Here is a 16,524-nt window from a genome sequence, read left to right as displayed (position 1 = left end):
GAGTAGGATTTGATTTGAAAAATATATGCCTGGAAACTTTACGGCATGGCATTAAAACCTTTTAACTCTCCTGTACAAGCTTGGAAAACTACTAATATCATATTCAACACTCTACGTAGTGAGTGATAGAGCACTGTAACTCTCTTTTTACAATGTTACAAAGAATTGTATTAACTCAAGCACGGCTTTGAGTGTGTTTTCCTTCACATTTCTTTGGTTTTGTTGCATAATTAGAGCCCAAAATTTAGGCCAATCTCATATCTAATTCTTTAAGGTTTCTTCTCAGTCATAACACCTTCAAATTCACTTCAAATAGGTGAATTTTTAATCTTGTTTAAAGGTCTCGAATCATCCTATGTTTGATTCCCAATAGTGACATTGAGGTTGCGTATATTTTTGTCACCATTGTCCTGCAGCCCTTTCCTTTTCTTCCTACTGTAGTATGTGTGTTGAAATCTTTTGATTCATTTCTTTAATGCATGCTTTCTTGTAGATGGGGTCTTAGTTTTTGGGTGTGTTTTGTTTGTTTTTCCTTGATTACTTGAGAGTTTCAATTTTGATCAACTAATGCATGTCAGAGTGATAAAAGATACCATGGTAAGGAATGTTTTTGTATTCCATTGGAAACTTACAACTCTTCCATAGATAGTTTTCATCAAAAGTAAAGATTGCATGTTCATATTTTGCATCTCTTTCTTTGAGGAAAGTTAAAAACACCATCAAATTTCATTCCATATACCCCTACCCTAAATAATAGTAACTAAAAGTAATGACTAATAAAATTTATCAGACATTTTCATATCTCTGATAGCACATCAATATTATTTTAGGATTTTAGGGCCTTGTAATAGGTTGGCGAGGACACCCGCCAAGGCCATAAGACAAAAAATTAAAATTTGAGCTAGGGAGTGCAAATCCATTTACAATTATACATTACTTGGGAAGACCTTCTAACACAAGGGTCAACCATTAGGTCACACTGGGACCATTGAAATGAACACCTTGCTTCATTTGTTCTTGGTGGTCTGGTGTATTCACATACAGGGGTTTCTTTCTCGCGGTTACATGCTTGATCCTTGCCTTTGTGTGAAGAATTGACCAATGACTATTCACTTAGGTCGATCAGATGTAGGTGGTAACCATTATGACCATAATGTTAGGGAACTTACACAAGTGATGATGATTGGGACATACTTTTTGTACCTACAACATACATTGGCCAGACTCAGATCCCTTGAAGGGTTCACACATAATTAAGAGTACCTACACTAGGTGCATAAAATTTTAGCAGGAGTAAAATGTAATTCTCTAATCCATATCTTCATGATTAACTTTAGAAATAATCAACCAATTTTTAATCGAGGGAATACCACCTTGATCAATTGGTTTACTTTCTTGATCCTTAGATTTGTTATGTGTGTGTTGTATGAACAATTCTAATTGGTCTTTGGTGTTATTTATTTTTATTTTCATACATATTTTGTAGGCAATGTGGTTGGACTTAGTCCACATTATTATAGTCATCTCGAGGGCCTTTCTCTTGAGGAGGAGGTTACACCCATCTATAGATGTAGGATCAACCCAACCATCGCTAGAGAGTTAGCTATCTCAAGGGACACTTTGGTTGGTTCTCAAGGGGTCAAACCCAAAGTTGGAAAAAGTGGTTGATGAAATTCTATCACTTCATTCCCATTCCCCTGGTTGTTTAAGGGGGATTGACATAGGTTCATAGTGTACTGCGCACCAACAAAACCTTCAACTAATGCCCATTTTGGCAACAACCTATAGGTAGATTGCAATCTCACCCGAAGCAGTTATGGGAGGTTACAAAACTAGGTTTTTGCATCCAAAGGGATATGTGTGCTGTGCTACCCATGTGTTCACTTATGTCTTGCATCTATCTACAACTTCACATAGATGAATAACTTCACAATGATGATTAATTCACAGATTGGTACTTAATTCATAAACATAATAGAGAACATTATAACATGTATTCTTTTGCACAATTTAGTAAGAAGCATGAATGACGATATATATAACAACAGATAATGAACATAGAAAGTGTTATCCTCCACAATATCCCAAGGTTGCGAAATGAGATCGAAGGAGGTAACCTCATACCACATAGGTTCAGAGTGTACTGCGCACCAACAAAACCTTCAACTAATGCCCATTTCGGCAACAACCTATAGGTAGATTGCAATCTCACCCGAAGCAGTTATGGGAGGTTACAAAACTAGGTTTTTGCATCCAAAGGGATATGTGCGCTGTGCTGCCCATGTGTTCACTTATGTCTTGCATCTATCTACAACTTCACATAGATGAATAACTTCACAATGATGATTAATTCACAGATTGGTACTTAATTCATAAACATAATAGAGAACATTATAACATGTATTCTTTTGCACAATTTAGTAAGAAGCATGAATGACGATATATATAACAACAGATAATGAACATAGAAAGTGTTATCCTCCACAATATCCCAAGGTTGCGAAATGAGATCGAAGGAGGTAACCTCATACCACATAGGGTTTAGCAGCTAGCCTTGCCAAACCAGAGAGGGATCTCTTTATGAGCTCGCAGCCAATGATGACTAGATTGGGAAAAATATATTAGGCTAGATATGTTCAGCTAGAGGGTTTTAAAATTTATGGTTTTGCTGGATCAAGAGGGAAAATCAGGGAACTAGGTCTAGATATCAAAGGTTAAATAAAGGAGCAAGAGACATAAAGGAGTAGGGTAGGTATGCCTTTGTGACACTTTGGTATTTTTTCGATGTAGTGTAGGGTCAAAAAGAAAAGATCAAAATGAATATGGCAAGCATGAATTCATTTATCATAAGAAAGGTGACATAAACATGAAATTCCTAACAAAGCAGAGCTTAAAACTTAGGAATTTTGTTTAAAACCTCTTAGGAAAGACAGTGAAAGTATAGATATGGAAAGAATATGAAATTATCATTCATATAAAACTATAACAGAGAGAAAAAATCATCACAAACTCACAACACAAGAATTCCTGAATAATAGTTGCAATTGTCCTTCGATTTCCTGTTAAAAATAATGAATTACAAGCTCCAAGAGTTCTACTCACTAATGTCCAACCTTGAGTTTGACTGAAAAATAGATACATATAGACTAGAAAACCATATTCCCCTCACTCAGGGGTTGACATCATTAGTATGGAATCAGTTCACACAAATTTCTCGAACAAATCCTAATGACTAGGGAGGTTAAAACAAACTCTCAAATTGGCCTTAAATTGATTCATTTGACCATGAAAACCTTTACAAGCATGAATATAGTCTTTTCTTACCCTATAAAGCATAATTACACTTAAATACGTCATAATTACATCAAACATAATTAATTACATCAAGAAAACTTGAAACTAGCTGAGAAAATTGAGAAAAGTGACTTCCAAGCAAAAAAGTAGCAAAGTGGAAAAAACATAGTGTGCAACTTGCAAGTGACTTTTGGAGGGATTCTCGAGCTCCAAATCAGGATCTTGAAGGCTCATTGAAAATTTTACGATGTCTAGTTATCATTTGAATCATAAAGAAAGTCATTTGGACACCCCATGATAAATAAAAATGCATTGTCCCAAAACTACTCCCACAAGTGCAGCAAAAACGTAGCAAAAACACAATGAAAATGCAGGGAACTTTTCACTGCCTTCTTGACCTGCAAATGAGTCTCTATAGGTATAATTGGAAATCTTAGGATGTATAGTTGTCAATAGAGTACTTAAGAATGAAAAATGGCCTCTCCAAGGCTAAGAAAAATGCATTCTTCCAAGGTCATTCCAGAAGTGCAACAACTCTCCTGTAGCAACTGTATTTTGGGAATTTCTCTCAAATCATAACCCCTGTGTATAAACGGAAGGTGGTTTTTGTTCCTTGGTCTATGGTTGGCTAAAACCTCTTTCACCTTTGTAAAAATCATCTCCATTTGGTCAAAAACATATTTTGAAGCAAAATTGTCCCTATGTGCATCAAATGATTTGTCCCTTGGAATGATTTCTTGAGAAATGGTGGAGACATGATGCTATGTGTAGAAATGGGCTCATACCTGGAACTTTTCCCTCCTTTATACTTCCTCTAATCAGTGGGTGTGGTCTCTACATCCATTATTTAACCCTAGCTCACTAGGAAAGGGAATTAAGGTTTAGTGCTAGAAAACAGGGGATTTATGGAAGTTTTAGGAATGAAGGGATATGAAGAGGTTAGGGGGCTCCTAAATTCTTGGAAAAATTTAGGGGGCTAGGGATAGATTTTAGGGAGTGTAGGGAAGTGAAATTTTAGGTAATGGGTGAGGGGAAAGGGTGAAAAAGTGGAAAGTACAGTCCTATCCTAGGAAAGTGCAAAAGTGTAGCAATAGGCTAGTGTTTGTTGGAAAGTAAAGGAAATGAGGGAATGGGCATGGAAAAAATCACATGCCAAAAGTGTCAAAAGTGTAGGGTGCAGCTTGCAAGTGACTTTTGGAGGAGTTATCAAGCTCCAAATTAGGATCTTTAAGGCTCATTGGAAATTTTACGATGTCTAGTTATCATTTGAATCATCAAGAAAGTCATTTGGACACTCTGTGATAAATAAAGATGCATTGTCCCAAGACTAATCCTAAAAGTGCAGCAAAAATGCAATAAAAGTGCCACGAAAACATAGGGAACTTTTAACTTCCTTCTTGAGCTCCAAATGAAGATCTGAAGGTACTATTACAAATATTAGGATTTATAGTTTTCAATAGAGTACTTAAGCATGTAAAATGGCCTCTGCAAGACTAAGAAAAAAGCATTCTTCCAAGGTAGCTCTAGAAGTGCAACAACTCTCTTGTAGCAACTGTATTTTTGGAATTTATCCTAAATCATAATAGACGTGTATAAACGAAAGGACGTTTTTGTTCCTTGTTCTATTATTGACTAAAACCTATTTCACTTTTGTAAAATTCATCTCCATTTGGTCAGAAACATACTTTGAAGCAAAATTGTCCCTATGTGCAACAAATGATTTGTCTCTTGGAATGATTTCTTGAGAAATGGTGGAGACATGATGCTATGTGCAGAAATGGGCTCATACCTAGAACTGTTCCCTCCTTTATACTTCCTTTGATCGGTGGGTGTGGTGTCTGCATCCATTATTTAACCCTAGCTCACTAGGAAAGGGAATTAGGGTATAGTGCTAGAAAACAGGGGATTTAGGGCAGTTTTAGGAATGAAGGGAGATGAAGAAGTTTGGGGGCTCCTAGATTTTGGGGAAAATTTATGGGGCTAGGGATATATGTTAGGGAGTGTAGGGAAGTGAAAGTTTAGGGAATGAGTGAGGGTAAATGGTGAAAAAGTGGAAAAAAACAGTAATAGCTAGGAAAGTGTCAAAAGTGTAGCAATAGACTGGGTTTGTGGGAAAGTAAATGAAATGAGGGGAATGGGCATGGGAAAAGATTAGGGGGGGATTTAGGATGTACTTAGATGTGTTGGAAGGCATAGGGAAGTGAAAAATCACATAGGGAGTGATGGGAAGGGCATTAAATATATTTTTACACAGTTCTTGTTTCCCTTTCTGCTAAAAACGTAGTGTGGAGTCTAGGATTTTCCCTAGAAGCTATGGGGATGAATGATAAGGGTTAGAAATGATAGGGGAAATGTATATCAGTGTGAGGAATGGTACGAAATGTGGGGGAACTAGTTTATCTGTGTTCCAATCAACTCATGGAGTGAAAAACTGAAAACCTAGCGTGGAAACCCAAGGAGAGGGTTCCACAACTTCAAACTGAAGATTTCACTTAGCTGAGGTGGTGTTTTCCATTGACATACATATACTGCGCTGAGAAGACATTCACTTGTTGAATAAAGTGCTTGGAGATTCGTTTCAAGCCCACCCTTGCAGGAAAACATAACATCCAGGGTAAAAACACAACGTGAGAGTTTGAGATGCACAATAAAAGTGAGATTCGATGCTGAATGAGTCTTTTGGGCTAAAAAAAGGTTTGGAATGTCTTTAAAACTTACATAAACACCTTTTATTTTATATGTCAAAGGATGACAATAGACCCTTCATTTTGCAGTGATATTCTTCATAAATGTTGCTTGATACCTTTTATTACCTTTATTTCCTAACATACTATCTCCCTTGCTGTGAGGACTTAAGACACATAAAAATGATGGATCTTTTATTTGAATTTGGAGATAGCAAACACAACACCGATGGAAACCATAGACCAAGAATTATATGTTGACACTTCAACTAATCCAAGACCAACAATGACATAACCATGACAACTAATGAGAACCATGATTACTGAAGGGAGTAGCACTGACCTGGACTCAACAACCAATGATAATTTTTTTTTATTTGAAGACCTATTGAAACCATAAAAACTTGACCTAAGACCCTAGAAAAAACTTTGAAAGAGAATATTTGATCACTAGTGACTTACATGACTGACGACACTAATAGAAAGATACTCAATGCTTCGTCAAAACTTCTTCTTTATTTGTAAAGATCTTCAATACATACACTTCTTTGACGTGCGCATCCAGCTACAGGTGGTCTCTTCAAGGCCTCCATGCACTTCGCTGCAGAGCCTTCCCCAAAACATACACTAGAGATAGAAATTATGATTAATCTATGAATTCTATCTATTCTTAGCTATCTTTGACAAAGTACTACATCTCCTTTATATAGCTTTCCTTACTACAATACCATGGTACACAAACCATAGATCCGAAAAAACATCAGACTAATATCTAATACCCATTACAAAATAAGGGACTTTGAGCCACCCCAAAGACCCTAAACACTTCGCTATGAATAGAACTTCGCCAGCTCCGGGAGCTACGCTCATCAAAATGTGGAGTCTTTGACCAAAAATTGGACCAAGTTGGATTGCACCCAACAGGCCCCCAACACTCACCTGTGACTCGTCCCGAGTCACTTAGCTGTGGTTCCCTTGATTTTCACTGCAATTCCATTGTAGACTGCATTATACTGCTAGATTGAATCTGCTATTTATTTTTCCTCAATGCACCTGCTCCAGCAATGCCCCTGTGGTTGTGCCAGAAGCCTTCTGCAGTATTTTTGTCTCCCTTTTCTTCAACTCTTTGAACCTTTCGTCAACTGGCTGAGAAAGTTTGCATTGTCATCCTGCCACGCCTAGGTCTGTTCTTGCAAAATTTTCTCCTTCCTTCGAAGATCATCCATCTCCTTTTGGAGGTTCTTTCCTTCGGTAATAATAGCGAGCCTTTGCAAGACTGGTAGGGTCTTCATAACTGCCAAGATGTTGTCGCACTATTTTTGCTTCACTTATAATTCCTCCTCGATCTTCTGGATGTTTGGATCCTCCTACATTGAGGTCCAAATCTGCTTCACGTCATGCAATAATTTCTCGCAGTCTGCCATTATGTTGGAGATGCCTTTGAATGCTGCTTTTAAGTCTTTCTGCCTTTTCTTCCGCACTTCTGGTGGTGTGGCTAGCTGCAACCTTATTTGCAGCTCTGATATCTACATTTCATACTCGTATTTCATTTTTGCCAGTGTATTCTTTGATTCCTTGATAATGAGGGCAAGCTTCGCGACCTTCTCTATTGGTGGTTTCTCCTCACTGACCTTCACGTCCGGGACTGTGCTGCAAGTATCTTCAATGGCTTTTTACAACTGATGTAATTGTTGTCCTGCATCGTCTCTTTGCTTAGCCAAATACCCCAGCTCCTTCTTCAGTGCAACTTTCTCCTTTTCCACCTGCATCGTCAACACCAAGGTTCGTTGTTCTTTCTCTTGCATCTCGTTTGTTAAACTTTGATGGAATTCATGTAGCACCTGAATGGTAGCACAACAATATTCATGTTAACAGTATTCCATTCTTTTTCTCATTCTTTCTCCTCTGGTGTGTTGAACTGTAGTGCCCCAATTGGCACCTACAAAATTCTAATGTTGAATTGTGTCTCTATTCTTTGCTCTACTTACAGTGGCTGAGCTATATGTTCTGGTTGTTTTTCTGTTTATGGCAACGCCTTCAACTCTGTGATGCCCTATTGTACCTCATCCAATATTTCTTTATAGTGATTGTCAATTATGTCCCAGGTCTCCACTCTGACCTCCTGAAACTTCTCTTTGATCTTGTCGATGTACCCATCAGTGAGGATAAGCGGTAATGGGCCCTTAAACTTATCTTCTTTCTTCTTTTTCCTCTTTCCCGCTGCAGTTGTTAGTACTCTCCTTCTGATAATAAAAGGTGACTCCTCTGATACTCCTACATCGTTGAGGGATTCTTCATGCTCCTGCTCTGTTTCCTCTATTTCTTTGTCTACATCCTTTGCACTTGTACCTACATCATGCGGGGTACCCTTCTCTCTTCCAATCGCTACATTGGATGGAGTCACCCATTCTTCCAACCAGCGTTGTACTAATGCGAACAAATCGTCTCTATTCTTTGCTCTACTTACAGTGGCTGAGTTATTTGTTCTGGTTGTTTTTCTGTTTATGGCAACGCCTTCAACTTTGTGATGCCCTGTTGTACCTCATCCAAGATTTCTTTATAGTGATTGTCAATTATGTCCCAGGTCTCCGCTGTGACCCCCTGAAACTTCTCTCTGATCTTGTCGATGTACCCATCAGTGAGGATAAACAGTAATGGGCCCTTAAACTTATCTGCTTTCTTCTCTTTCCTCTTTCCCGCCACAGTTGTTAGTACTCTCCTTCTGATAATAAAAGGTGACTCCTCTGATACTCCTACATCGTTGAGGGATTCTTCATGCTCTTGCTCTGTTTCCTCTATTTCTATGTCTACATCCTTTGCACTTGTACCTACATCATGCAGGGTACCCTTCTCTCTTCCAATCGCTACATTGGATGGAGTCATCCATTCTTCCAACCAGAATTGTACTAATGCGAACAAATCGTCTTCAGTTACTAGGTAGGGCAATGGGTTCCATGTCATAGTCGGGTCCTTCATTGCCTTCACATAGGCTTTGTGGAATTTTGCTTTGAAGTTTGCAATGTGACAATACTGCTTATATAAACTAGTTGACAACCTTAGATGTTGATTCACCACCATGTGTAGATCCATTGACATCACCACAAATAAAATCCTATTCTCTATTGCGCGTGTCGGCTCCTTGGTAAACCAAAGGGTGGCATACCTCGCTGCTTTACACATATCCACCTCAACATATGGAAACTGTGAGTCTTCTGGTTCTTTCCACGCATCTAACACGATGAGGATTATCAGCCAAGCATAGTGGAATGTCTTCCCCTCTTCCCATGTGTTCACTTATGTCTTACATCTATCTACAACTTCACATACATGAATAACTTCATGGTGATGATTAACTTCATAGATTATTACATAATTCATAAACATAACAAAGAATAATATAACATGTATTCTTTCGCAGAATTAAGTAAGAAGCATGCATGACGATATATATAACAACATATAATGAAAATAGAAAGATACTCAATTCTTCGCCAAAACTTCTTATTTACTAGTAAAGATCTTCAATACATACACTTCTCTGACTTGCGCACCTAGTTGTAGGTGGTCTTCACTCTCAGTTGCAAACTCTTCAAATCCTTCACGCACTCAGCAACAGAGCCTTCCCCAAAACATAGACTAGAGACATAAATTATGATCAATCTACAAATTCTAGCTATGCTTAGCTATCTTCGACAAAGTATTACATCTCCTTTATATAAATTTCCTTACTACAAGACCATGGTCCACATACCATGGATCCGGAAAAAAATGGACTAATACCCGATACCCTTTACAAAATAAGGGACTTTGACCCACCCCAAAGCCCCTAAACACTCCGCGATTAATAGAAATTTTGTCAACTCCGAGTGCTATGCTCATCAAAATGAGGAGTCTTTGACCAAAAATTAGACCAAGTTGGGCTGCATCCAACAGGACCCCAACACTCACCTGTGACTCGTCCTGAGTCACTTAGATGTGGTTCCCTTGATTTTTGCTGTAATTCTACTATAGACTGCATTATCCTGTTGGGCTAACTCTATTTATTTCTCCTCTCGGCGCAACTCCTCTAGCAATGCCTTTGTGATTGGGCTAGCAACCTTCTATCGTATTTCTGTCTCCATTTTCTTCAACTCTTTGAGCCTTTCATCAACTACGTGAGAAATTTTGAGGTCCTCATTCTGCCATTGTTGAGTTTGCTCTCGCAAAATTTGATCCTTCCTTCGAGGGTCATCTATATTTTTTGGAGGTTCTTTCCTTCGGTAACACTGGCGAGCCTCTGTAAGACTGGTTGGGTCTTCACCACTGCCAAGATCTCGTCGCGTTTCTTTTGATTCACCTGTAATTCCTCCTCGATCTTCTGGATTTTTGGATCCTCCTATAGTGAGGTCCAAATCTACATCGTGTCATCCAATAATTTCTCGTAGTCTGTCATTGTGTTAATGCTCCTTTTAATTCATTTTGCCTTTGCTCCCGCACTTCTGGTGGTGTAGATTGATGTAACCTTATTTGCATCTCTGATATCTGCACTTCATACTTGAATTTCATCTTTGCCAGTGTATTCTTTGATTCCTTGATTGCGAGGGCGAGTATCGCGACCTTCTCTGCTAGTGGTTTCTCCTCACTAATCTTCACATCTAGGATTGTGTTGCAAGTATCTTCGATGGATTTTTCCAACTGTTGTCATCATCGCCATGCATCATCTCTTTTCTTAGCCATGTACTCTAACTCCTGCTTCAACGCAACATTCTCCTTTTCAACCTGCATCGTAAACACCGAGGTTCGTTGTTCTTGCTCCTGCAGCTCAATTGCTAAACTTTGATGGAATTCGTGCAACAGCTAAATGGGAAGCGTGAAAATATTCACGTTAATGGTCTTCCATGCTTTGTCTCATTATTTGTCCTACAGTGTGTTGAATTGTAGTGCCCCAGCTGGCACCTACAAAATTATAACGCTGAATTGTGTCTCTATTCTTCGCTCTACTTGTAGTGGCTGAGTTATTTATTCTGGTTGTTTTGTTGTTTATGACAATGCCTTCAACTCTGTGATGCCCTGTTGTACGTCAGACAAGATTTCTCTATAGTGATCGTAAATTCTATCTCAGGTCTACACTATGATCTCCTAGACCACCTCTCTGATCTCATCGATGTACCCATTAGGGAGGATAAGTCGTACTGTGTCCTTGGACTTATCTTCTTTATGCTTTTTCCTCTTTCCCATCGCAGTTGTTGGTACTCTCCTTCTGAGAATAAAATGTGACTCCTCTAATTCTCCTGCATTGCTGAGGGGTTCCTCATGCTCCTGCTTTGTTTCCTCTATTTCTATGTCAGCATCCTTTCCACTTGTACCTACATCTTGCAGGGTACCCTTCTCTGTTCTAACCGCTCCACTGGGTGGAGTCATCCATTCTTCCAGCCAACATTGTACTAATGTGAGAAAATCGTCTTCGGTTACTAAGCAGGGCAATGAAAGCAATGTCTTAGTCATGTCCTTCATTTCCTTCACATAAGATTTGTGGAAGTCCACTATGTGACAATACTGCTTATATAAACTAGGTGACAGCCTTGGATGTTGATTCACCACCATGTGCAAATCCATTGACATCAGCACAAATAAAATCCTATTCTCTATTTCGCATATCGACTCCTTAGTAAACTAGAGGGAGGCATCCCTCGCTGCTTCACAAATATGCACCTTGACAGATGGAAACTGTGAGTCTTTTGGTTCTTTCCATGCAACTATCACGATGAGTATTATCAACCAAGCATAGTGGAACGTCTTCCCCTCTTCTCGTTATTTCTTGCAATCTATCAAAAATTCCTTACTCATATAGGCAACCCAGTTACGCTAGACCCCTGTGTTGCACTGCACAACCAAAGATACTACAATTGCAGGTAGCTCAATGGCCCTGCAGTTCCTCATTATCTTACCTATCAAGATGTGCGCAATGAAACACACTCCTTGGTCATCCATGGAATTAATATCATATCCCTGCGACTTCTTCACTAGTCATAATTTGTCCTTCATCATTTATTCCATTTCCGTGTCCATATTTTTGCCCACAAAGTATTCTACAAGGTCTTTTCCTTGATGAGGCAACACTATGATTCTTCTAATTAACATCTCATCGATCGAGATCCTCGTGCCTAGCCAAAGGTTGTTGGGTCCCTATAATACTAGTGATTACCCCATTACTATTGTAGTTGTATCCCTTATTAATATTGTTGTGCCCCTATTGTCCCCATATTGTTATTACTGTGCCCTATTGTTATGAAACCAGCTCAAGAAAAAGATAGAAAAGATAGATCAACGCCTTAAAATTCAGCCTCTTTGAGGGGGCAACCTCCTTTACATTACATAAATGAACAATTCTTGGATGATTCAAATGACAAAACCTCATTTCTATATATAGGAGTCTAAGGAGTGACAAAATAATCCAGCTGACCTAAAAATAATAATATAAAGCCACAAAAATAACAATAGAGAGATTCTATGGGGCACAGTAATAACAATATGGGGGTAATAGGGGCACAACAATATTAATAACGGGTATAACTACAATAGTAATGGGGTAATCACTAGTATTATAGGGACCCAACATGCCCCTCGCCTTCAAAAAAGTGTTGTCCTCAACGCTTGAGTAGTTCTGGATACTTCTGCATAAAATTCTCATCCTCCCATGTGGAATCTTCAGCAGATAAGTTCTTCCACTTGATAAGATACTCTGAAATTGATCGATTTCGTAGCTGTTGAGTTCTTGTTTCTATGACTGCTTCTGGTTCCAATATAATTTTTCCTTCCTCGTCAAGTTCTGGCAATATTGTTTGAACTGGGAGCTTGTCACCTATAACCTTCTTTAAACATGAAACATGGAAAACTGGGTGCAATCGAGAGGCTGTAGGAAGCTCCAATTTGTATGCCATAGTACCAATCTTTTGCAACACCTTGTACGGACTATAATACTTTGGTGGTAATTTATTATCCTTCTTAGCTTTCTTGAGGGACATTTGCTTATATGGTTGTAGCCGTAGGAATACCCAATCACCTACATCAAAACTTCTTTCACTGCGATGTTGATTTGCCTGTTGTTTCATTCTATTCTGTGCCAACACGAGGTTATCCTTTAAGAGTTGGAGCAATTGTTGTTGATGTTCGATGTGATGTTCCACTGCCTGAGCCTTAGAATTTTCTCTTAAATATGATGTGATGGATGGTGGTTGATACCCATAAAGTGCCATAAATGGGGTCATTTTTGTTGCTGTATGGAAGGAAGTGTTACACCACCATTCAGCCAGAGGCAACCATTTGACCCATTGTGTCTGTTTATCAGATACAAAGCAACAAAGATATCCTTCCAAACATTTTTTTACTATCTCAGTTTGCCCATCAGATTGAGGATGATAAGATGAGCTATAAGTTAACTAAGTACCAAGACAAGAAAATAATTTTGTCCAAAAATTTCTAGTGAAAATGGGATCTCTGTCACTTACAATAATCTCTGGGTTTCCATGTAGCTTTTGAATTGTTTCCATAAACGCAGTAGAAACTGTACTGGCTTTAAATGGATGTGATAATGCACAAAAGTGTGCATACTTGGTAAGTCTGTCAACTACCACCATGATGACACTTTTTCCCTCAGACTTGGGTAAACCTGTGATAAAATCCATTGAAACCTCCTTCCAACGTTGGCTTGGAATGGATAAAGGTTGTAATAGACCCGGTGTCTTAATTGTTTCCATTTTATTTTGTTGGCAAACCAAACATTCCACCACAAGCTTTTAAATATCTGATTTAAGGCGATCCCAAAAAAATTCCTTCTTAACCCTGTGGTAAGTTTTTAGAAATCCTGAGTGCCCTCCTAAGGGAGAAGTGTGCAATTCCATAAGAATATTTTGTTTTAGCTGGGAATTCTTACAGAGGTATAAGCGATCTTTGTACCATAACGAATCATTTTTCCAACTAAATGTATCAGACGTACTGGAATCTTGTTGTAGCTTTCGAATAAGTGCCCACACTTCTTCGTCATTCTTCCATTCCTCCCTTGCTTCGTTTATCCAATCTGGTTGGATAATAGAAATGGCGCACAACAATGCTTCCACATCCTCATCCTTTCTTGAGAGTGCATCTGCCACCACATTTTTCTTCCCTTTTTTGTAGATGATTTCAAAGTCATAACCCAACATCTTTGTGACCCAATTTTGTTGCTCTTCAGATGATAATCTTTGTTCTAAAAAGTATTTAAGGCTATCATGATCTGTTTTTACCTTGAAGTGTCTTCCCATTAAGTAGGGTCGCCATTTCTTAAGTGCATGGAGTATTGCCAACATTTCCTTCTCATAAATAGCTTTGCTTAAAAACTTTCCCCTGATTGGACGACTTTCAAAAGCAATGGGTCTTTCATCTTACATTAGAACAACACCAACTCTATTTCCTGAAGCATCACATTCCACAATAAAGGTTTTTGTGAAGTCCGATGTAGCTAAGACCGGTGCTTGGCACATTGCCTCTTTAAGATGTTCAAAGGCCTTTGTTGCTTCCGGAGTCCATGAAAATGCATCTTTCTTCAATAGTGTTGTTAGAGGTGCTGCTATTCTCCCATAATTCTTAACAAACTTGCGATAATACCCTGTCAACCCAAGAAATCCTCGCAGATGCTTTATGGATGTGGGGATTTTCCATTCCTTAATGGCTTTAATTTTGCTAGGGTCTACCTTAACTCCTTCATGAGATACAATATGACCCAAATATTCCACCTCCTGGACTCCAAAGAAACATTTGGATCTTTTTGCATATAATTGTTTCTCCTCCAATAGTTGTAGCACCCTGTCAACATGTTCAGAATGATCCTTCCAAGACTTGCTGTAGATTAGTATATCATCAAAAAATACCAACACAAATTTTCTAAGGAATGGTTTGAAAATTGAATTCATCAAACCTTGAAATGTTGAAGGTGCATTGGTAAGGCCAAAAGGCATGACCAAAAATTCATAATGACCCTCATGAGTTCTAAATGCTGTTTTTGGAATGTCTTCAATCTTCATTCTGATTTGATGATATCCTAAACGAAGATCCAACTTGCTGAAGTAAATTGATCCATTCAATTCATCTAGTAATTCATCAATGAGAGGAATGGGGAACTTATCTTTAATAGTGAGCTTGTTGAGCTCCCTATAATCCAGACACATGCACCATGATCCATCCTTCTTGTGCACCAATACTACTGGAGCAAGAAAGAACTTTGACTCGGTTGAATTATACCAGCCTCTCGCATTTCTGCAACCATACGTTCAATTTCACTCTTTTGGACATAGGGATATCTGTACGGCCTGATGTTTGGAGGAACACTTCCTGGAAACAGATGAATAGCATGATCATGATCACGTATAGGTGGGAGACCTTTGGGAGTCTCAAATACCTTGGAATGATTGTCTAGGAATTTTTGGAGATCTGGAGAAATAGATGATTCTGATGTGGAAACATCTAGCGAACATAATTGTGCAATTACACCTCTTTGCTCCTTTTTTAGAAGCTTTGTCATACCATTAGAGCTGATTATCTTTCCTGGTTTCCCTGCAATACCCCTTAATTCAACTTCCTTTCCTTCCGCAGAAACTTTGATGAAAAGTTCTTGAAAATTAAAGCTATTGTACCCAAGGATTGTAGCCATTAGACTCTAGTACAACATCAGCACCTCCCATTGGAATGGAAAGCATTGGGCTAGTCAATACATATTCTCCCATGGATAGCTTGATATTATGGCACTTTCCAGAGCAATTTATTGTTCCTCCATTTTCAATCATCACTTGACACTCTGGTGCTGGATATAGGAAGCAATTCAATTCTTTTGCTACCCTACAATGAATAAAATTGTGGGTGCTTCCTGAATCAATCAACACTATTACCTTTTTCTTCTTGATTTTTCCTTCTATCTTGATGGTTTGAGGAGTGGTAATTACCGCCAATGCATTACAAGATATGGTCGGATTTCTTTGTTCTTCATCTAGGCTTTGTTCCTGGAGTATATCCTCTTCCTTTGACCTTTCTTGCTCCTTTTCTTCTCCCTCTTCACAATCTATGTAGAATAATTTCTTCTCAACACACTTATGACCTTTAGTGTATTTGCTATCACAACTGTAACAAAGCCCTTTTGCCCTTTTTTCTTCCAATTGTTGTGGTGTCAACCTTATAGGTTGTGGAAGACTAGGGGCAACAACACTTTCGTCTTTATAGTTGTGAGTGGTATGCTTCCTGGTTGCCATAATTTTGCTTTCCATTTTTCTTGCTAACCTGAATGCCTTCTCTAATGAATCAGGTTCCCAAAGGTGAAAATCATGTTGGATATTATCCTTTAAAGACCCTATGAAAACATCAATCATATGCTCCTCTGGAATATCTTTTACCCTTATGTTCAATTTTTGGAACTCGTCAATGTGCTCCATTATTGAACCCTTTTGTTTGAGACTTATCAATTGGCTAAAAAAAGTGTTGCTTTTCGTATCCTCATAATGTGCTATCGATTCTTCCGTAAACCGGAGTGATAAATTGTTTA

Source organism: Pinus tabuliformis, chromosome 1_1 (genome assembly GCF_031772625.1).
Source record: "Pinus tabuliformis cultivar Carrire ecotype Pingquan chromosome 1_1, CPIR1, whole genome shotgun sequence".
In the NCBI taxonomy this organism is placed as follows: domain Eukaryota; kingdom Viridiplantae; phylum Streptophyta; class Pinopsida; order Pinales; family Pinaceae; genus Pinus; species Pinus tabuliformis.
This window is presented reverse-complemented; position numbering follows the sequence as displayed.